Source organism: Oncorhynchus mykiss, chromosome 17, assembly GCF_057628025.1.
Source record: "Oncorhynchus mykiss isolate SJ-2025 chromosome 17, ASM5762802v1, whole genome shotgun sequence".
NCBI lineage: Eukaryota > Metazoa > Chordata > Actinopteri > Salmoniformes > Salmonidae > Oncorhynchus > Oncorhynchus mykiss.
This window is the reverse complement of record NC_143038.1, coordinates 27445579-27467701: the sequence shown is the minus strand read 5'-3', so window position 1 is coordinate 27467701 and position 22123 is coordinate 27445579. Positions and strand designations below refer to the sequence as shown.

Here is a 22123-nt window from a genome sequence, read left to right as displayed (position 1 = left end):
TAAAAACGAGCAAAACAAGATCTCCCCGATCAATGTCTTAGGTTCTTATGTAAAAATTTGGGCACCGATTCATACTCACGCCCAGTACTTTCTGATCAAAATTTGGTTTAGGCTATAATACAATATGCAGATTTCGATATAACGGGCTCTGCTCACCTTTATATAGAGCGCTCCGATCAGATTTCCTGAGGCAAGATGAATGGCTGGGGAAGTCACTCTTCCGTCTGATTTTTTAGCCGTGATCAGTCTCGTCCTCTCACACTAACTTATAATAGATCGAATTCAAGAACAACCTTCCTCTGCTACCAATTCTGTTAGTGTTCAAATACTGGAGAGTTGAGACCAAATCACGGACGCTGGACAGAGTGGATTTCAGTTGTAACAAAAGACAGTTTTAATGAGTCAGAGATATCTTGTCCCGCAGTTTTACGTGCACGGACCTAGTTCACATAACTCGGCAAGGAGCCAGGTGAAAAAGAGGCCTATACAATGGTTACATACATTTTTATACATAGAATAAAGTAGGTGGAGTCTTGTCGTTTCGGTCTTCTTGACTGGTCGGAGGGTTGGAGGCGGGCCTTGCTCTAGCCAGAGCGGGCCCCATTGGTGCACAGCAAAAGTTCTTTGCTCTTGGGACAGGCCAGTTAGAGGGAGATGAAATGTGTGTTTATATAAGGAAGAGGGGGTCAGTCTTATGGCTGGGTGTATGTGTTCTTACGACGGAATGTCTTTGTTTATATGAGCTATGTGTATGAATATTTATATAACACTAGCAAGCATAACTTAACCAAGCTAACGAAAATACACACGTTCTCAGGTAGATTCTGTCAACGTTACATCATTTTACGAAGTAACTATCTAGCTAGCTACAGTTAATAGTTAAATTAGCTAGCTAATATGATTGTCGCTAGCTAACGTTATGTTATATCTGTCACTGACTTGGTAACGTTATTTACCTACATACTTATCTAAGTAGCTTCCTATATACATCTTGAACCCTTTTTAATTATTGTTAGCTGGAGTCTAGGAGGCTGATTTAACAATTCGATGTACATGATGAATATTAATTTGAGGCAAGTCCTGAAGACAACTAGTAAAAAACTGCGACACAGTGGTAGTAATGTTATATCGTCGATAACAATTAGACTGACGCCGGTATGAAGTGTGTTCAGAACGTCCGATATAAGGGCGATTTTCTAGTTGCAGAAAGAGAGCAGTAGGGTGCAAAAGCAGTTCGCCAGTTACAGCAGCGCGTCCGCTGAACGATAACGAAGAGGTAGGTGAGATCACGGAGACCGGGGTGAGAAGGTGATGAAGCGTACTTCATGAGCTGTAACCGAAAAACAACTGGCATTTGGAAAGTTTGAGGTGAGGGAGAAAGTGTGGTGAAACAAGTATTGTTAGCATTGTATCTTGCTATAGTACTGTAGCTGGATCGAATTCTCCGTTAGCTAGCCAGAGAAATGTTGAGCAACATTAGCAAACTTAGCTGATCAAATAATTGAGTTTATTGTTTGAAACTTAGCTGGCTAATTAAAGACAGACAGCTAGCTAACGTTACAACATCAAATGAGCTAACGTTAGTTCCCTAACCAATTCGCTATAGTATTAATTGGTAACGTTATACGACTCCTTGCCGTTCCTCAAGTTATAAAACGTTAGTTGCTTACTGGACCCTGACAGTCTGTGTGAAATGTTAACTAGCTAACGAACTAACTACTATCTGTGAACTAATGTTTTCCCTCGACAGTATATGGTTAATTTTCAGAATGAGAGAATTAGGTGAAAATGAGGCGTTGCTTGTGGATTGAAGTGGATTCAGGGATCAAGTGTAGCTGGAGCTGGGCCTGGTTTATGCTGGATGCCAATAGAGGTGAAAGAAACGCCATACACTTTCACTCTCAGTGGATTAAAAGAGGTATGCCAGGTGTACCTTCTGCCTGAAAGAGATAAATTATGCCAACACAGGGTATCATGCTCTGCTGCACATTGTAGAACAGATGTCCACAGGCAGAAATTGTACAATGTTATTACGTGCAGTGTAGCCCAAAGATATGGCTTTTGTTGTGTTGAACTTGACAGTAACACTTTTGTGTGATTATTTGTATTTATTTTTTATTTTACTCTGAAAGTTATTTTTGCACACATGCAGCCTTGTGCACTTGCTCGGTGTCTACTATAATAGATCAAAAATAAAATGCCTGTCTGTTTCATTCTATTTCTACTTTAACCCTAGGATGCATAGTAAACATGGCGCCCCAAGAATGCATATGCCGCCGGGTCGCTGGAACATAATTATTTTGAGTGCTGATTTGGACCTCTTCAATCATTATTTTATTGTTTTAAATGTTTTTAGTCACTTTTCAACATTTTGATACACATTTCAATGATAACATATGATGAAAATGCATAACAGCTATTGAAAATATTAGCATATTTTCACATTCAACCTTTTTAGTGTGAGCAACAAAATAAAACCATCTTAAGCATGTTTTATAATATTTCAAAACATTTATTTGAAAATCCAAAGTTCATCATCAATATAAACGACAACACTAACAATTGTGAATTTAGAAAACGTGAACACTAAAAGGAACAAAGTGTGTGTGATGCTTACTTATGCTGTCTTAGTCCATGCATTTGTTACAAACCACAAGCATGTGACTGCTCTTTGCAGACGGATGTGTTGCACTGAGAACACCAGCAGCTGACTTTTCTATCCTTTGCGCTTGGGCAGAGCTGGCACCTCTTCCTCTTCTGGCCTTGGCTGCTCTGAGTGGTGGTGGTGGCTTGGTTCTCTTTCATCAACCCACATCTTTCCATTGCCTCAGTTCTTCTGTGGAGATGGGAGAAGCTTCCATCCAGAAGGACAACCATCTCTGCAGCAGTCCAACAATCAGGTATGGTTGGTAGAGTGGCCAGATAGAAGCCACTCCTCAGTAAAAGGCAGATGACAGCCCACTAGGAATTTGCCAAAAGGCACCTAAAGGACTCCCAGACCATGAGAAACAAGTCTCTGGTCTGATGAAACCAAGATTGAACTCTTTGGATGGAATGTCAAGCGTCATGTCTGGAGGAAAGCTCCTCATCCACTGTGGCTCAGTCGCTGGGGATGAACCTTCCTCTACAGTTTTCTAGGAAAAGGTCCCACACATACCGGAAGGCTGCCAGGTGGTTCGTTGCCTCTCTGAACACTCTGTTCCTCTTGTCATCAAGCCTCAGGTAGCGACAGATATCCTTATATCTTCCGACCGACATGGTGGCCTTATACATTGGATTCTGCAGTGGATCCACAAATAGCTCCTGTGGAGACACCCCACCTTTTTTCCATGCCAATAAAGACCTTTAGTACCTCTTTTGTTGACCTCTTGCCACTGTCCCTTTTGCTGTTACTATTATTTGTCCTTCTAAATGTGTACTCTTTAGGACCTCCTCAATGCTGTTGTCACTAATCAACAGTTCTCAGGCAACTTTTGGTGACATAACTGTTGACCCTGGAGCAGGCCCTTGGCAGCTCCTCAGGATATTATGGCTTCTGGTCCTGCCTTTTTTGGTGGGGTTCAGTCCAGTAAGACCCTTTTTTACTCAGTCTATTTGACTGGTTTTCACTCTCTGAGGAGTCCTCCACATCTGTAGAATCATCTAGGACAGCTGGACTACCAGGTGCAACTCCAACTTGACCCACAGGCACATACAGTTGAAGTCTGAAGTTTCCATACACTTACACGGAACCCAAACCGGCCGCGCAAGTGCGTTTGCAAATTGATTTTGTCCCCCCACACCACACGCGATCACGAAAAGTAGGTTAAAATATCATAACAAACTCTGAACCAACTATATTATTTTGGGGACGGAATGCTGTTTTTAGCTCCTTTTCTTGCCTGCATTTTCCAGTGACCCTGTTGAAATGTATTCTTCTGATTTCACCGCGATTGAGGAGTGATAACATGGGTACGTACATGATTGCACATTGTACAATAGTGATGCCAGGACAGGAGTTAATACATTCAATAAATGCAAATTGTTTTACACATTTAGGCACTTTCCTCTCAGACTCCATTATGCCAATAATATACATGATGGCAGGCTGATTACTGTAATTAGCCAGTCTCTTTCACCTTACAACCAAACCACTCTGGTATGAGATATAAACAATGCATTTACTGAATGAAAGCTCATGAAATAAGAAACTGTAATATTATACAACTAAAAAGAAACAATACTGTATGCTTTTCTAAACAGCATGGATTAACAGACACCACCTGCTAAAACAGAAGTTGGTCGCCCTTGTATTATTGAGGCGCACAGGGAAGGAGTGAGAGAAGGTGTTGAGAAGGAAGCATCTACCACCTTGTCCAGGAGCTGCTCTTGGACCCTGCCCGACATCACCGATACTTCCGGATGAGTGCAGAAGAGATGGAGACTCTTCTGTCTTTTGTTAGCCCAGACCTCACCAAGCAGACGACCAACTACAGGACCCCAATAGAGCCTAAGCAAAGACTAGCTGTCACTCTAAGGTTAGTTATTGGAAAAGGTTGTATTGTGTAAGCAGGTGCATGGATGTAAAGAAACTCCAGCAAACTTGTGATCATGATGCTCCACAGATGTAGGGCTTTGTTCCATTACAACTAGGAAGCAGATGACCAGTTATAGTGTCTTCATTATACTCAAGGTAAGTAAGACACACTGTTCTTTGTTTAGTCTTTTATTTATTATTTTTCAAGGTGACAAACAGTCACAACATGGCATTGTGCACCTGTTGTAGGTGACATTAACAGTCTCATCAAGGCATGGTGCACCTGTTGTAGGTGACATAATCAGTCACATCAAGGCATGGTGCACCTGTTGTAGGTGACATTAACAGTCTCATCGAGGCATGGTGCATCTGTTGTAGGTGACATTAACAGTCACATCAAGGCATGGTGCATCTGTTGTAGGTGACATTAACAGTCACATCAAGGCATGGTGAACATGTAGGTGACATTAACAGTCACATCAAGGCATGGTGAACATGTAGGTGACATTAACCCGTCACATCAAAACTTGTAAACAAATACGGCATATCCCTCCCAATAACAATATGAATAGCAACATTTTTTAAATTTTTAAAAAAAAGTTAAATGCAAGGTACAATGCATATATAACTGCAACAACAAAGTGCAAATAGTGCATACATAAATGTTTCCCTTTTTAAAACACTAAAACAGAACATGGGCCTAAGTATGCGCAGGGCTGGGTTCTGCCTTTTCGGAGATGATTATTGATGTGATTGGGAGTCTCTGTCCTAGCTCTCTTGAGAGAATGTACTGAATGTACTGTCATCCCAGCTATATGTTGGAGACCTAGGTTCTGGTGAGTATTGATCCCTGGGCTCATCGTACATGATTGGCTGCGGTCCACCTCTTCCGTGCGGAGTGCTTGTGGGCAGTGGTGTTGCCTGCTGGTCATCCCAGTTATGTGTTGGAGACCTAGATCCTGGTGAGTAGGAGTATTGATGCCTGGGCTGGCCGTACATCATAGGCCGCAGTCCAGCTCTTCCATGTGGAGCATCAAAGAGCCATTGTGGTGGTGGCGGTGGTAGCAGAGGTGTTGCATACTGGTCATCCCAGTTTACAATCAATGACAGTAATTGCACTTTCAGACGTCCCTTGTTTCTTCCTATATTCTTCAGCTCTGGTACAAAGCTGAGCACAAATGCCTCCTCCTCTGAGGTAACAGCAGAAGGGATTGGCTTCCTGACAAATGCAAGCAGCTCTTCATCCACATCTTGATAGTTGACTTTCTGTTTTCTTTTTCTTGGCTGCCAGTCTTGAGCTGTGCCTGTAGTGGTTGGTCTTGCCTGTTGTTCAGGCATCTGAAGCACAGGGTCATGGCTCAGGGACACCACGTCGTCTTCAGCGTCATCGGGTTCCATAGGTTGTGGCTGAGGCGAATCAGCATTTTCAAGGCTGAGGTTGCCTCTTGAGCTGAAAAAAGGTATTTGGCATCTGGAGACACTATTTGCAGCCTGGCCTTCACCTATCGTCTTGGATTCGAGACAGTGTCGCAGTGCATTATGGAGACCTGTGAGGCCATAGAGAGGAAGATGCTGGCGATCCATCTGCCACGACCCACTGAGGAAGCCTGGAGATAAACTTCTCAAGAGTTTCATGAAAAATGGGACTTTCCCAATTGTTTGGGATCGGTTGATGGAAAACATATTATGATCACCAAACAACCAAACTCAGGGAGCCGTTTTTTTTATTATAAGGGAACCTTCTCTGTGGTGTTACTCGCCCTTGTGGATGCCAATTACCGCTTCACAGCTATTCAAGTGGGGGATTTTGGGAGAAAGAGTGACGGAGAAGTCTATGCCAACTCCCCACTTGGAAGGGCAATGGCATCAAAAACCCTGCAGGTGCCCCAAGATGCCTTTCTGCTTGGGGGTGAAGATTTAGGAAAGATGCAATGTGCATCCTCCACAACTTCCTCACAAAGCCTTGTGATGTGGAAATGTGGCTACAGCAGGGTGGGGCAGGGATGAGGCATGAGAGGCATAGCCATCCAGGCCAACAGAGCAGGTCAGGAGGCAGTTTCTGTCAGAGAAAAGTTTACTAAGTATTTCACCTCTGTGGAAGGCAGAATTGACTTAAGTTCAACTTTGACATCTTCATTTGTTTTGTGTATTCATTCTACACTTTAAAACTATTGTACAATTCCACCATTTCTGTATTATAAAAAGCATACAGCACACATGGCATTTACATTCAGCTAACGCTAGCTAGTTCGTTTTATACCAAGGATGAACATTGGGTTGTTATACTTTACCTGAAATGTGCATGGTCTTTGCAATCTCTCTCCATAACGCATCTTTATTAGTTGGATACTTGTTGAATTTTGAAGACGGGTCATATAAAAGTGAGTACTTCTCTACTTCGACGAAAAATCTCTCCTCGTCCATCTTTCAAGCACCCACGTTGGCTTTTGTTTACAGAAAGTATGGGACGTATGTTTGTTGTGAGATCCAATGAATTAATGGGAGGCGGAACTTCCAGACTTGATATATGGCGGTTAGCAACCAATTTAAGTTGCATTCTGTCACCAACTGGACTGGAGTTTCTACCTTGCAGTTCGTCTTTCAGTCACCCAAGTGGGTATAACCAATGAAGAGATGGCACGTGGGTACCTGCTTCTATAAACCAATGAGGAGATGGGAGAGGCAGGACTTTCAGCGCGATCTGTGACAGAAATAGAAAGGAGTTCTATTTTAGCCCTTGGCAACGCAGACGCTCAGTGGCGCACGTGAGCAGTGTGGGTGCAATAATTGAATAACATGGATTTCTAAATTTATTTTGCGACGCTCGCACACGAGACGTGTCCGGTCTGGTCAGCTTGTTAGGTTGGAGTCATTAAAACTTGTTTTTCAACCACTCCACAAATTTCTCGTTAACAAACTATAGTTTTGGCAAGTCAGTTCGGACATCTACTTGGTACATGACACAAGTAATTTTTTCAACAATTGTTTACAGACAGATTATTTCACTTAATTCACTGTGTCACAATTCCAGTGGGTCAGAAGTTTACATACACTAAGTTGACTGTGCCTTTAAGCAGCTTGGAAAATACCCCAAAATGATTGACATCATTTGAGTCAATTGGAGGTGTACCTGTGGATGTATTTCAAGGCCTACCTTCAAACTCAGTGCCTCTTTGCTTGACATCATGGGAAAATCTAAAGAAATCAGCCAAGACCTCAGAAAAAAAATTGTAGACCTCCACAAGTCTGGTTCATCCTTGGGAGCAATTTCCAAATGCCTGAAGGTACCACGTTCATCTGTACAAACAATAGTACGCAAGTATAAACACCACGGGACCACGCAGCCGTCATACCACCCAGGAAGGATAAGCTGTGTCTCCTAGAGATGAACGTACTTTAGTGCGAAAAGTGCAAATCAATCCCAGAACAACAGCAAAGGACCATGTGAAGATGCTGGAGGAAACATGTACAAAAGTATCTATATCCACAGTAAAATGAGTCCTATATCAACATAACCTGAAAGGCCGCTCAGCAAGGAAGAGGAGACACTGCTCCTAAACCACCATAAAAAAGAAATGTCCTCTGGTCTGATGAAAAAAATATATAAATGTTTGGCCATAATGACCATCTTTATGTTTGGAGGAAAAAGGGGGAGGCTTGCAAGCCGAAGAACATCATCCCAATCGTGAAGCACGGTGGTGGCAGCATCCTGTTGTGGGGGTGTTTTGCTGCGAGGAGGGACTGGTGCACTTCACAAAATAGATGGCATCATGAGGTAGGACAATTATGTGGATATATTGAAGCAACATCTCAAGACATCAGTCAGGAAGTTAAAACTTGGCCGCAAATGGGTCTTCCAAGTGGACAATGACCCCAAGCATACTTCCAATTCCAAATTTGTGGCCAGAACTGAAAAAGCATGTGTGAGCAAGGAGGCCTACAAACCTGACTCAGTTACATCAGCTCTGTAAGGAGGAATGTGCCAAAATTCACACAACTTATTGTGGGAAGCTTGTGGAAGGCTACCTGAAACGTTTGACCCAAGTTAAACAATTTAAAGGCAATGCTGCCAAATACTAATTGAGTGTATGTAAACTTCTGACCCACTGGGAATGTGATGAAAGCTGAAATAAATCATTCTCTATTATTCTGACATTTCACATTCCTATAATAAAGTGGTGATCCTAACTGACCTAAAACAGGGAATTTTTACTAGGATTAAATGTCAGGAATTGTGAAAAACTGAGTTTAAATGTATTTGCCTAAGGTGTATGTAAGCTTCCGACTTCAACTGTAGTCTGTGTCATCTGAATTGGATACCTCAGATTGGCATCTGTAAAACCATTTTGGTTGTATATCTGGCAACATTCCTATGAGCCTCCTAATGAAACTCCTTTTACTCAATTAGTTAAAAAGGAGAAATGAAAACTGTGATTAATGAACATTAAAAACAAGATATTTAATAAATATTATATTAATTACTTGGATTTTATTTTTGTAGCAAAAAGAAAGGTCAGTTTGACGACGCAATGCAGTGAATTCCATAGGAAATACATATTGGTCATATTTGACCCTACATTTTAAAACTTGGGGTAGTGATGCAAAAACTCTTTTTACTTAAAAAATAAGAAATTAAAAAACAAAACTAGGATGTTAGAACATTAAAGACACATTATTTAAGGATTTCCTGGAATATTAGATGATGTCATTTGGGGGGGGGGGGTGGTTAATACAGCAAAGAAAACATTAGGAATGGTAATTTTGACCAGCATTGCATCCAAGGGTTATTAAGATGTTTTTTTTCCCAAGTGCAATATTTAGATGTGTGTGTGGTCATAAGTGTTGCATTATAAAGGCTGTCATGGCTAACTGTAATATTAGTGTATTGTTTTTTCTCGAGACTTGAGTGTCATTTGCAGTAAAGTCAAGGTTACAAATAACATTGGACTGCTTTCTTTATATATATTTTTTAGCTTTGAGTTTCTGTAGTTTCACATTAAACAATTTTTATTTTACACATGGAGAATTATCATGTAGATCGTATTCTTTGTTGTTTAATTAGTTAAAACCTGCACTTCTCCCTAGCTGTAACGGCTCTCGTTGGTAGAAGGAAACCAAGGCGCAGCGTGGTAGCCGTACATCGTATCTTTATTGATGACACCAAACAAAATAACAATGTCAAAAAAACCAAAGCGCACAGTTCTGTCAGGCTACAGAAACTAAACAGAAAACAAGATCCCACAACCTAATGGTGGGTAAAAGGGCTGCCTAAGTATGATCCTCAATCAGAGACGACGATAGACAGCTGCCTCTGATTGGGAACCACACTCGGCCAAAAACAAAGAAACAGAAAACATAGACTTCCCCACCCGAGTCACACCCTGACCTAACCAAACGTAGAGAATAATAAGGATCTCTAAGGTCAGGGCGTGACACTAGCAGGGATTTCTTTTGCATGTTTCAGTGCAACAAAATGAAAGTCACCTTTTTGGGCCCTCACCAGATTGCATTCCTGCAAATAACAAGTATCCTGTTTCAGGCTCAATGTATTTGGACCAATGACAACTTGACACATGTAGCTATGAGTACAGGACTGAAATTCCTACACAGATTCTAAACAGATGTTCAACTGAAAAACAACTATTTCCATTGATCGTTAATTCCCTATTGACCTCTAGTCCTCTGCGTTGTGTATTATCTTAAAATATTCTTACATCGGGGAGGTTACCATTTTTGGGGGGGTATGATATTTATACCTCAAACTTTCTTACTCATCGTTATTCACGATTCATTCATGACTATCTTTAATCATGGTATTATATTCTTATTTACAATAATTGACTCCGTGACACAATACATTATTTACAATTAATTTCTATTACGTTTACATTTGAGTTATTTAGCAGACGCTCCTAACCAGAGTAACTTAATTAGTGGATTCATCTTCACATACAGTGCCTTCAGAAAGTATTCACACCCCTAGACTTTTTCCACATTTTGTTGTGTTACAGCGTGCATTTAGAATTGAGTAAATATATTTATTCTCTCACCCAATTATACAAAATACCCCATAACGACAAAGTTAAAACATATTTTTTGAAATGTTTGCAAATGTATTGAAAATTAAATATTCAATTTGAGTATTCACACCCCTAAGTCGATACTTTGTTGAAGCACGTTTGGCAGCGATTACAGCTGTGAGTATTTCTGAGTAAATCTAGGAGCTTTCCACACCTGGATTGTGCAACATTTGGCCATTTAGTCTTTTCAAAATTCTTAAGCTCCATCAGATTGCCAGTGACAATTGAGCTTTAATTGAACCAATCACATTCATTCTGCCCTTGAGGCAGAGCTGCCCTCGGGGCAAGATTGAATATGGAAAACTGTCCCTAACCAATCTGGATTGTTATTTGAGGTTTAGGCTGAATCTCTATCACCTGTTCACATTCTTTTGACCAACCCTTGTCCATCTGCTGGGGAATATGAGAAAAAGCATTTAGCCTTTCAATAAACCGATGACCACCCCACAAACAACATGGAAGCTATCAAAAAACAAGGAAGACGTAGGCACTTAAAATGCATTTATTGTGGTGGCATGTTCAATTAAACAATATATAAAAACTGTGTGTAAAAAAAGGAACAAGAAAACAATGGAGCATATCTACAATATTGTATGTATACTGCAGAACTTTGCTTTCAATAAAACATATTTGATAATTGAACTCTATATTTTAAACAATTCTAGATTGGGTTGCCAGACGGTGGTGTCATACATGACCGATGACATCACAATGGTCTTAAAGCCAATTTGAAAAATGATGTAATGTGGATATGTATCAGTCTTAATTGGTTATCGACATGGCTTGTTTCTGCTGGTGCAAAAAGGTATGAAATCAGGTCATTTAATCAATTAACAACTACTTCAATTCTGGAGTAGTATTTTTCTCTTAGACCTAGTGAGAAGAATGAAGTAAAAGTAGATTCTGATGGACGAATACATAAAAAGTGTACATGAAATGTATATGAAGTTCAGCTTTTGCAAATGTCACTCAATGTAACTTGTCTATACTGTGTTATTTGAGGTTGAGGATAGATAGTTAAGTTCCTCTAATTTAGGCCTACCTGTTCCTATTAATATGACCCCCCCCACACACATTTTTTTTTCTACATTGGCTGGGGATCGGGGAAAAATTATTTTGCACTTACACATATTCTTGTCAACAGAAAAAACAGCAGAAAGCCAATTCAATTGATGTGGAGCAGAAGACAAGAAATAAGAAGAGGAGTAGCACTTCCTCTCCAATTCCAACTGACCGTTCTGAACGGAATGCCTCCGCCACCTCTGACCCCTCACCCTCTGACCAACTCTCCTCCCTCTATCCACCTCTCTCTCCTGTTAACTGTTCCTCTCAGCCTTGCTCTCCTGCTAAACAGCCCTCTCTCCCCAGGTCACCTGCCAAACACCCTTCCCCAGTGAAATTCTCTCCAGTGGTGTCCTGCCCTAGTTCTCCCTCTCCTACCAACCCCCTGGACGGTCATGGAGACACCAGCCAAGAGGGCGCAACAGTCAGGTAATTCAAACAAAAATAAAACGAGTACAGTGCCATCCTAGAGTCCCCTTGAAGAGTTGGCTTTAGAGCTACAAGACTAGGGCCAGTGTTAATCAAGAGTATGAGCGCTAATCTAGGATCAGGTCCTCTCTATCCATAATAATCTGATTTATTATGATCTGAAAGGAAAAACTGATCCTAGATCAAACTCCTACTCTGAGACGCTTGATAACACAGTCCCAGAAAGTTACTTTCCTCAAACTGTAGTTTTAGGCTCTTCTAATCACATCTAGTGGATAAATAGAATACTAACCTATTGCCCTGGTCTACTTAGTACACTGCATTTATATGGACATCAAAACATGCATGACTACTCGGACTGTGTTTATAGTACAGTGTAGTATTTACGAGAGATACTGTGTAGAGTGATACTATCTCTGCTTTGAAAGCTTTACACCTGTTTCTCTCCTTCCTTCATACCTCTGTCTCTTCAGGACCACTCTATCCCAAGGCCCCAGAGGTCAGGCTCAGGTGCCAGAAGCCAGACTCTTCCCAGGGCCAGCTCAGCCACCAGAAGGTCAGAGGAGACCCCGGGGGCCAGAGGAGAACCGGGGGCCCTGGTCAACATGGAACTTCTTGGGTAAACCAAAACACACTGCAAATGCAACCACAACACAATGCAGATGCATTGAAAATAAGCTCTTTATTGTTTAGAGGTCAATGTCTGATATACTATGGGGATGGGGCTTACTATCAAGCATGTCCGTTTTATTAGATATTTATAAACCCATGAATTATGTTCATCTTGGTCTAAAGGACATCCACTTCTTTGTGTACTCATAGAGTGACATAGAACTTATCCCTGACCAAGATGGCTGCCATTGTCAGCACTTTCTAGAGTTATGAAGGTTTATGACATAGGCCACTCAATGTTTCTAGGATATTGTATCTCTATGTGTGTACTGATGGCTGGTTCTTCTTCACAGGTTGCCTAACATTGGCAACACTTGCTTCTTAAACGCCACCCTGCAGTGCCTCCTGGTCCTGCCTTCCTTCTCAAAGGAAATCCTACGCCAGGAACAACTCTGGAGCTCCTCCCCCTTCTCCAACCTGCTCAGGTAAGGGAAGGCTCAAAAGCAGACACACCCGCACCCACCCATTATTTGTGTTCATAAATTCAAGGAGGGACACACTCTTCATGCCACTTCTATAGAAAGTGATATTCGTAGCAGGTTAGGAAAGCATTTTTGCTAACCTTTTCCCTAACCTTAACCACTTCATATTCCGCTGCATTTATTTATTTATTTCCATTTTTGTTTTGTTTTCGGGAATCTTCATAACCCAGAGGAACAACAATGACACAATGATTATGATGTAGATATTTGTAGGCCAATGTGGAAACTGTAGAATGACTACATTACCCATACAGGTCATTGACTGAACATTCCACATTAGTATGGGACATTTGGTAGCTTTTAAAATGCTCTGGAAATGAGAGCAGTATCCAAACCAAATATCTTAGGAGAATAAACAACATTTTTGTTTTGCTTCATTGTCAGTCCTCAAAGGTGATATTGCATTGAATCGAATTAATAATTTCTAATGATGGGGTGCCACTAGATATAAAATATATGGATATACTCATCTGCCTCTTCAGCCGTAAGCCAGTAGGTTGACACCATCCAGTCAGCTGCTAATTTACTCTCTTTCTCCCCTACAGGTGTCTGTCTGATGTGCACCGTTCGGGTCTACCTGACAGTGGCGCAAACCAGGCCTCAAAAGCAGACCTCATGTGGAGGTGTCAAGTACTCCTCATGTCAAGTACTCCTTGTCGGGATATGATTTGAAGTATCTGGGGGACACGCAACAGGTAACTGAGGCACTACTCTCTTCTGAACATGCACTCTTTTTGCAGGGGTTCATTTTCTCTCAATAATTAGATTTTATCTTGGTATTTTTCTTTCTCATCATAGGACGCACACGAGTTACTTGTGAATATGCTGTGCCAGCTGAAGGAGGAGGGCATGATACTGAAGACACTCGGGGTGAACTATACCTGCCCTGTTTCCCAGCTGGAGTTCCAGCTTGTCTCAGTGCGCACATGTACCAGGTAAGAGCTCCCATTGGTTGTAATGTATCTACTGGTAACATGATCTTTCTTCAAATGATATTACAAAACACATGGCATAACATTGCAAAGACCTGAAACAGAAACCTGATGCATTTTTCTTCTCTTTGTCCTGCTTCTGAAGCTGTGGGCGTGAGTCGTCCACCAGAGAGGACTACAATCACCTCTCATTGGACTCAGCTCTGAGTGCACCTTGCTAAGCAGCCTAGCACTCACTTTCAAAGTCAGCACGTAGGGTTTAGCCCTGGGTGTAGAGACTAACACCCAGGGCAAGCTGCCCACTGTCTCAGAATACGGTATCTTATTATTGTAGTGGTGTCACTCATTTTGTAATGCTTTTGTTTCTAACCCAGGGAGAAAAGGTTGAATTCACATGTGCGGGCTGCAAGGGCCTCCACGCCTCAAAGGTGGAGCAGTTCCACACACTGCCTCTGTGAGTTGCCCCTTTATAACCTCTCATAGAACTGGCAGTATTTAATGAAATGTGTGGTCATTGTGTCCTGAGCATTAGATTGTAGGACTTAGGGATGAGCACCACCAAACAAATTTCACTCATCTGTTATTTGTTGACTGGTTTCATTGTCTGTCTCTGTCTCTGGGCAGTGTGCTGGTTCTGCATCTGAAGAGGTTTGGATGACCTGGGGGGTTGGAGAAGCTGGAGGCTCCTCTTTTGTTTCCTTCAGAGCTGAGGCTCTCCAACTTCTGTGGGGACACGGTGCCACCCCTGCACAGTGCCAGCCCACAGGCCCTCACCAACCAGACCCCCAATATCCAGGTGTCCATCCCCCAGACCCTCGCCAGCCAAGTCCCCAACCCACTCGGAGAGGCCAAATATAGCGCCATCTGCTGTTCAGGTAGGTCATGGCATCACAACTTTATTCTTGTTCCAACACCACACAAGCCACCCACTCCCAAAACGGTCCTGCAGACAGAGAAGCTAGAAGCTGCAAATTAAAATGTTTCTCAGACATCTTCAGTGATGTACGGAAGCTGTTTTAGACCAGAGCAATTCAGACAAGCGACCACGTTTTCACAGCTCTTTATATGTATATTTGACCCCTCAGATTCAAATGACCAGGACCTAGGGAAAGTGCTGTGGACAGCCTCAGTGGTGAGGAGAGATAGAGAGTGAAACCAGTGAAATATAAGTTATGACAGAACACTGAGATAGTTATGAGGAGTGCATGATATAGTAGACCTGCAGTAGACGAGTAGTGTAGTGGACTGTAGACAGTGTGGTGGACTGTAGGGGAAATGAGAATCCAATGATCACGTGTTTTCTTACAGAAGCTGCAGCCAGTGAAGTCAGTGATTGGCTACTACCAGCTGACTGGCGTAGTCTCTCATTTGGGAGGCTCCGCAAACTCCGGTAAGTAAATACCTTAAAACACACACATGCAGATAAACAGTACATATGGCATAGGCTGAATCCCAAATCACTCCTTTCTCCTCGACTTTCAATTTGCGTATTCACGTGCGCCTCTGCCGTTTAAACAAGTATCCCAAAGCTGAGGGAGTGAAAATGATCGAGGGTTGAAGGCCGGGGATAATAATAATTTGTAGACTGCAAATTGACCGTAAGAAGCCCAAACAGATATCATATATTTGACTAATTTCAAACCTTGCTTACATTTGTGTACAGTCACGTATATCTCTTTATTGTGCGTAGGAAGACTTTGGATCAGATTTCCAAAATGAAAATCACTTGGAACTGATTTGCTGGTGTTTTTACAGTCTTTTAACAATTACAATTGTTTGCTCATAAAACATGGGGTGGGCCAAATAAAATCACCTGTGGGCCAAATTCATCCGACGGACCGCCAGTTGGGGAACCCTGGTGTAGGGGATAATTAGACCCTCCGATAGCCTCTTACACCAAGCGAGCAAGGCTTCAGAGCGAAGTGCCATCCCGACAAGCACTGCTATATGTTTAGAGTTTGCGCAATTTAATTCAAAGGAATGGGGAGGCATGCTACGTGTATGTGTTTATCTCTGATTTCCAAACTTGACACTTGTAACAGATAAAATACCTTCCAAATGAACTGTTTAACTGTTATAACACACTCCATTACCCACAAGAGCCTGACCCTTGACCTCGAGTCTGTCTTCTTTGTTCCACAGGGCACTACATTAGTGACATCTTGAATGCCAGTGGAAACTGGTTCTGCTGTAATGACAGCCAAGTGTCAATGTCCAATGAAGCCACTGTGCTGAGGACCAGAGCCCGGAGTGCTTACCTGCTTTTCTATATGTTCAGGTACTGCTTACTCTCTTCATCTATATTCTTGTGTTGCTATATATGTGTACTGTATGTACAGTAAGTGGTTCCTTTCACCCTTCAGGGCAGGAGAGCCTTAGGCCCCAGCACACAGGGCCTAACAGGGCCACCAGCACCAGCCTTAACAGGGGCAGCACCTGGACCAGCCTCCACACACCAAGCTCAGCCTCAAAAGCCTCAGCCCAGACTCAACAGGGGTTGTGCCAGGCCTAGACTAAATACCCTCAGCCCAGCTTCAACAAGGGTAGTCCCAGGCCCAGCCTCAACATCCTTAGACCTTCCTCAACAGGGGCAGCACCAGGCCCAGCTTCAACACTCCCTGCCCAGCCTCAACAAGGGGGGTGGGGGTGTTATGATCACTACTGGCTGTAAGTGAACAAGTAATGCGCGTTTGGGGCAATACTGGATGTATCCAAGGCTCAGCCAGTCGTTCACATAACAACAGGATGTGGCACGTGACTGAAGAGAGATGAGACAATCAATAGGCTCTGTGCATTATACCGCCTCCAATGTTCTAATTTACTTCCTACAGGGTTGATGACTTCCTGCAGCGATTTCTGCTATTGTTTTTATCATTAGCTTGATAGCTATCTAACTGTTGTTGATGCATTTCTGACTGAAATAGTTTGCAATGGCTACGTTTAAATTACAGCCCCGCGAATGAGGTGCTAATGAGAGTGACTTTGTTGAAGGAAAAATTGGGGAGCGACAATTCCTAAAAATAGGTTTTGTTCCTACAGTCTTCTCATGGAACTGGCACAATGAAAAGAGACCTGGTGTTTGAGAAAGAAGACTGAAACCTCCTGCTCCGACTGAGGAGGATGAAGAACAAGGTGCACTGCCTATGGACTGTGCCACCTCTGATCAGGTCCAGACACATGATTACTGTGCAGCCCTGAACCCGCAGCCCTGGACACGGCCCTAATGGCAAATCATGAGCACGTAAGAGAAATTGAGGAGCTTCGAGCCAAGCTGGAGAAACTGACCGCCCAACACGGCTTTGGTGCGATTTTCTGGTTCTGACGAGGATATGCGTTTTTACACAAGGTACAGTAACGATTTATTGTTATCCAGCATTACTATTGTTTTATTTACTATGAATTATTATTATTATCCCAAAGTCCATCTTACCTTTAAGAACGTGTTCATTGTTATTTAAAACTAGGCTAGCGTATCTTAGCGTAAGTAGGCACATTGAATGCACAGTTGAAGTCGGAAGTTTAAATACACCTTAGCCAAATACATTTAAACTCAGTTTTTCACAAATCCTGACATTTAATCCTAGTAAAAATTCCCAGTCTTAGGTCAGTTAGGATCATCACTTTATTTTAAGAATGTCAAATGTCAGAATAATAGGAGAGAGAATTATTTATTTAAGCTTTTATTTCTTTCATCAAATTTTCAGTTGGTCATAAGTTTACACTCAATTAGTATTTGGTTGCATTGCCTTTAAATTATTTAACTTGGGTCAAATGTTTCGGGTAGCCTTCCACAACAAGTTGGGTGAATTTTGGCCCATTTCTGCTGACAGAGCTGGTGTAACTGAGTCAGTTTTGTTGGCCTCCTAGCTTGCACACACTTTTTCTGTTCTGCCCACAAATGTTCTATAGGATTAAGGTCAGGGCTTTGTGATTGCCACTCCAATACCTTGACGTTGTTGTCGTTAAGCCATTTTGCCACAACTTTGGCAGTATGCTTGGGGTCATCAAGACCCATTTGCAACCAAGCTTTAACTTCTTGACTGATGTCTTGAGATGTTGCTTCAATATATCCACATAATTTTCCTTTCCTCATGATGCCATCTATTTTGTGAAGTGCACCAGTTCCTCCTGCATAAAAGCACTCCCACAACATGATGCTGCCACCCCCGTGCTTCACGGTTGTGACGGTGTTCTTTGCCTTGCAAGCCTCCCCCTTTTTCCTCCAAACATAACGATGGTCATTATGGCCAAACAGTTATATTTTTGATTCATCAGACCAGAGGACATTTCTCCAAAAAGTACGATCTTTGTCCCCTTGTGCGTTGCAAACTGTAGTCTGGCTTTTTTATGGCGGTTTTGGAGCAGTGGCATCTTCCTTGCTGAGCGGCCTTTCAGGTTATGTCGATATAGGACTCGGTTTACTGTGTGTATAGATACTTTTGTAACTGTTTCCTCCAGCATCTTCACAAGGTCCTTTGCTGTTGTTCTGGGATTGATTTACACTTTTCACACCAAAGTACGTTCACAGAACTCGTTTCCTTCCTGAGCGGTATGACGGCTGCGTGGTCCCATGGTGTTTATACTTACGTACTATTGTTTGTACAAATGAACGTGGTACCTTCAGGCATTTGGAAATTGCTCCCAAGGAGTAACCAGACTTATGGAGGTCTACAATTTTTTTTTCTGAGATCTTGGCTGATTTCTTTTGATTTTCCCATGAAGTCAAGCAAAGAGGCACTGAGATTGAAGGTAGGCCTTGAAATATTTCCACAGATACACCTCCAACTGACTCAAATGATGTCAATTAGCCTATCAGAAGTTTCTAAAGCCATGGAATAATTTTCTAGATTTTATCAAGCTGTTTAAAGGCACAGTCAACTTCATGTATGTAAACTTCAGACCCACTGTAATTGTGATACAGTGAGTTATAAGTGAAATATTCTGTCTGTAAACAATTGTTGGAAAAATGTATTGTGTTATGCACAAAGTAGATGTCCTAACCGACTTGCCAAAACTATAGTTTGTTAACAAGAAATTTGTGGAGTGGTTGAAAAACGAGTTTCAATGACTCCAACCTAAGTGTATGTAAACTTCCGACTTCAACTGTAAATTGTCTTTACATTAGATTTCAGTTAACCCCCAAAAATGCTCCCAGGTCGTCACTGCAAATAAGATTTGGTTCTTAGTCCACTTCCCAGGTTAACTAATGGAACATTTAAAACAAATTCACTGCTGTGATGATAGCTGCTATGAATTACAGTAGAATTGCAGTAACAAGTAAAACAGGCTACAATAGCAGCTTGGTCATGTCTAGTGCTACTTGATGCTTAGAGAAGATGGGCAATAATAGTAATGAGCTTTTTTGGTATTCAAATACTCTGGGTCTGTCTTTAGATTTGCAATCTACACTCACCTGATGGCCTTCTGGCACTTGACTGAGCGGGCAGCAGAGACCAAGTTTATAAGTCACAAGCACCAATCCATCTGAAACAAGTGTTACTCGAAGAAAACCGGTAAGGGACAACTTCATTAAATACTTAGAATATTATTTGATCTTACTGTAATTTCAAAACATGATTTACTTTTTGTTATGGACCGAATATAAGGACTATATTGTACTAAAACATTTTTCTTTACGTTCAGACACTGCCATCAATCGACGAGTTCTTCTTGTTTATGACTCATCTGTCGCTGGGTCTGAAGCAGAAGGATTTGGCCCATTGGTAGTGAGATTATCATCTCTTGGGCCAACTTCCTCTACTGTCTGCTTGGATCAGCACGGATATGGATCCCCAGGGAAACCATCAAAGCCCACCTGCCACCCGAGTTCAAGGACTATCCAGACACCCAGGTAGTGATCGACTGCACTGAACTCCGCTGCCAGACAACATCTTCACTACTACTGCAGAGTGAGGTGTTTTCTTCCTACAAGTCACACTGTACCTTTAAGGGCATGTTGGGAATGTCACCACATGGAGCTGTCACTTTTATGTCATCGTTGTGTGCTGGATCTGTGATTGACAAGGAGATCTTCAAGCAGTCTGGAATTATTTCCTTACTCCCCCATGACATGGCCATTATGGTGGATAAGGGCTTTCTCGTAGATGACATTGTTCCGTGCAAGGTCTACCGGCCAGCATTTCTGTCAAGACGCACACAGATGCCAGCGCATGAGGTTAGGGAGACCCAATCCATTGCCAGGCTGAGAGTACATGTTGAAAGAATGATCTGCAGAGTAAAGGAGCACAAGCTGTTTGACACAGTCATCCCCCTGACCATCTCAGGCAGCATCAACCAATTATTTGCCTGTTGGTCAACTATCAAAACGGACCTTTTGTCAGAGCATGGGCCAAGCCAGTGTAAAATTTACATGTGTTTATTTGGTAGTAGCAAAATAATAATTTGTTTATCTACGACATGTTTCAATCATTTGTGTTGTAGTGAATATCAGTTTGTGTGGAGCTTGTAATTGGCTTTAATTAGGCAATGAGTTTAGGGGTGGGGGAAAGAAATCAAGTAAACACAGAATAGCCAGAATGCAAGACTGAATACAATGTTAGAGATGTGTAATTGATTAACTGAACTGTTGAACATTTGCTGAAATACATTATTTTAAACAAATATATTATACTGCAGTTTTCTTCACAAGAACATCAATACTTATTTTTCATGAAACAACTAAACTTGGCACCCATGCAGGGGATCCATTCAGGTGCGAGAGACACTTCTCTGTCTCTTTCTCTCCGCCTCTTTCTCTCTGTCTCACTTTCTCTTTCTCTCTGCCTCTTTCTCTCTGCCTCTTTCTCTGTGCCTCTTACCTGCTTTGTCTTTCTCTCTTTCCATCTGTCTATCTGTCTCTTTCTCTCTGTCTCTTTCTCTCTGTCTCTTTCTCTCTGCCTCTTTCTCTCTGCCTCTTTCTCTCTGCCTCTTTCTCTCTGCCTCTTTCTCTCTGCCTCTTTCTCTCTGCCTCTTTCTCTCTGTCTCTCTGTCTGCCTCTTTCTCTTTGTCTCTTTCTCTCTGCCTCTTTCTCTCTTCCTCTTTCTCTCTGCCTCTTTCTCCCTGCCTCTTTCTCCCTGCCTCTTTCTCTGCCTCTTTCTCTCTATCTCTCTGCCTCTTTCTCCCTGCCTCTTTCTCTGCCTCTTTCTCTCTATCTCTCTGCCTCTTTCTCTCTGTCTCTTTCTCTCTGCCTCTCTCTCTGTCTCTTTCACTCTGTCTCTTTCTCTCTGTCTCTTCTCTCTGCCTCTTTCTCTCTGCCTCTTTCTCTCTGCCTCTTTCTCTCTGCCTCTTTCTCTCTGCCTCTTTCTCTCTTTCTCTCTGTCTCTTTCTTTCTGTCTCTTTCTCTCTCTTTCTGTCTCTTTCTCTCTGCCTCTTTCTCTCTCTTTCTGTCTCTTCCTCTTTCTCTCTGCCGCTTTCTCTCTGCCTCTCTGTCTCTTTCTCTCTTCCTCTTTCTCTCTCTCTCTTTCTCTCTGCCTCTTTCTCTCTGCCTCTTTCTCTCTGCCTCTTTCTCTCTGTCACTTTCTCTATCGCTCTGTCTCTATCTCTCTGCCTCTGCCTCTTTCTCTCTGCCTCTTTCTCTCTGCCTCTTTCTCTCTGTCTCTTTCTCTCTGACTCTTTCTCTCTGACTCTTTCTCACTGCCTCTTTCTCTCTGTCTCTTTCTCTTTCTCTCTGCCTCTTTCTCTCTGCCTCTTTCTCTCTGCCTCTTTCTTTCTGTCTCTTTCTCTCTGCCTCTTTCTTTCTCTTTCTCTCTGACTCTTTCTCTCTGACTCTTTCTCTCTGCCTCTTTCTCTCTGCCTCTTTCTCTCTTTCTTTATCGCTCTGTCTCTTTCTCTCTGCCTCTTTCTCTCTGCCTCTTTCTCTCTGCCTCTTTCTCTCTGTCTCTTTCTCTCTGCCTCTTTCTCTCTGCCTCTTTCTCTCTGCCTCTTTCTCTCTGCCTCTTTCTCTCTGCCTCT

The 22123-nt window shown here is 42.2% G+C and overlaps 1 pseudogene across 1 annotated transcript; it reads left to right on the top strand.

Annotated features, from left to right (window-relative positions):
* Nucleotides 1–11374: 11374 nt before the first annotated feature.
* LOC110493925 (ubiquitin carboxyl-terminal hydrolase 37-like) lies at nucleotides 11375–20794 on the top strand (annotated as a pseudogene). Its single transcript, XR_016487613.1, has 14 exons — nucleotides 11375–11401; nucleotides 12561–12706; nucleotides 13053–13184; nucleotides 13787–13936; nucleotides 14040–14176; nucleotides 14319–14417; nucleotides 14548–14627; nucleotides 14798–15048; nucleotides 15482–15563; nucleotides 16316–16451; nucleotides 16537–16840; nucleotides 17213–17519; nucleotides 19568–19686; nucleotides 19817–20794. The product of XR_016487613.1 is annotated as a ubiquitin carboxyl-terminal hydrolase 37-like (transcript).
* The last annotated feature ends 1329 nt before the right edge of the window (nucleotides 20795–22123 follow it).